This window comes from Mastomys coucha, unplaced genomic scaffold (genome assembly GCF_008632895.1).
Source record: "Mastomys coucha isolate ucsf_1 unplaced genomic scaffold, UCSF_Mcou_1 pScaffold5, whole genome shotgun sequence".
Lineage (NCBI taxonomy): Eukaryota > Metazoa > Chordata > Mammalia > Rodentia > Muridae > Mastomys > Mastomys coucha.
Genome location: NW_022196911.1, coordinates 110,739,617 through 110,740,067, shown reverse-complemented (window position 1 = coordinate 110,740,067; position 451 = coordinate 110,739,617).

Here is a 451-nt window from a genome sequence, read left to right as displayed (position 1 = left end):
TCTCTCACCTCTCTGAGTCTCTCTCTCTCTCTCTCCCCTCACCCCTCTAAGTATCTCCCTCACCTGAGTCTCTCTCCCTCACACTCCTATGAGTCTCCCCCTCACCTCTCTGAGTCTCTCTCTCCTCACAGTTATTTCCTCACACTGCAAGGATCCTATCAAGAGTTTTTCACTTCCCCAAAGAAAGGGACCTTCTCTCTTTCCTAGGTCTCCATGAGTTCTTTAAGATCTGGATGCCCAGTTTCAGGATTCTTAAAAATCCCCTCTATCTGATTCCCACAGAATCTCTCTCTGACCCTCTCGATCCCTTCCAACTATCCAGCCCTCATTGGCCAAGGTCAAGAAAACTTTCAGCTGCCCAGCCCCAACTTTCCTAAATCTCTCAACTCCTTTAACCCTCTTCGTTCATCCCCTTCAAAACCTCACCCTGGCCTACTTTGCCAACTGTTCA